The sequence below is a fragment of the Penaeus monodon genome, chromosome 15 (genome assembly GCF_015228065.2).
Source record: "Penaeus monodon isolate SGIC_2016 chromosome 15, NSTDA_Pmon_1, whole genome shotgun sequence".
Classification (NCBI taxonomy): domain Eukaryota; kingdom Metazoa; phylum Arthropoda; class Malacostraca; order Decapoda; family Penaeidae; genus Penaeus; species Penaeus monodon.
Genome location: NC_051400.1, coordinates 23332990 through 23333612, shown reverse-complemented (window position 1 = coordinate 23333612; position 623 = coordinate 23332990). Strand labels below are relative to the sequence as shown.

Genomic DNA, 623 nt, shown 5'->3' with positions numbered 1-623 from the left:
TTATCACAGTCACCATTACTAAGATATGATAATGATGATTTAAAAAACAGCAATTTAATAATCTCATAGTCGAATCATAAGTTCCATTGACATATAATTTGTCATACCATCATTTGCCATCAATCTGCCCCATGATTATGTTGTTGTGACATTATTAATATGTCCTGAGATTATGCTGTTGTGACGTCATAAATCTGGCCCGTGAATTTGCTGCTGTTACGTCATCAATCTGTCCTGAGATTATGCTGTTGTGACGTCATCAATCTGGCCCGTGAATTTGCTGCTGTTACGTCATCAATCTGTCCTGAGATTATGCTGTTGTGACGTCATCAATCTGGCCCGTGAATTTGCTGCTGTTACGTCATCAATATGCCCCGTGATTATGTTGTGACGTCACCAGTCTGATAAATGTACTGTCACAACCTACCTGGTGCTGATACCTGTATTGAAATGGACTCTTCTTATTTTCATCAGTTACTGTGTTTTTGCTTCGGGGTTTATCATGGTATTCAAGGCGGCCATTTCGAAGGTCAACCCACAGCGGCCATTCTCATTTTGTAATGTCATTCTGGCAGCATAAACTCAAGGAGTACGATATTCACAATGTAGAGTCTGCCTGACAA

The 623-nt window shown here is 40.0% G+C and overlaps 1 protein-coding gene across 1 annotated transcript in view; it reads right to left on the bottom strand.

The window, feature by feature from the left end:
* The window catches only part of LOC119582257, a 3632-nt gene that overhangs the window by 2333 nt on the left and 676 nt on the right, over window positions 1–623 (bottom strand). The window lies entirely within an intron of this gene.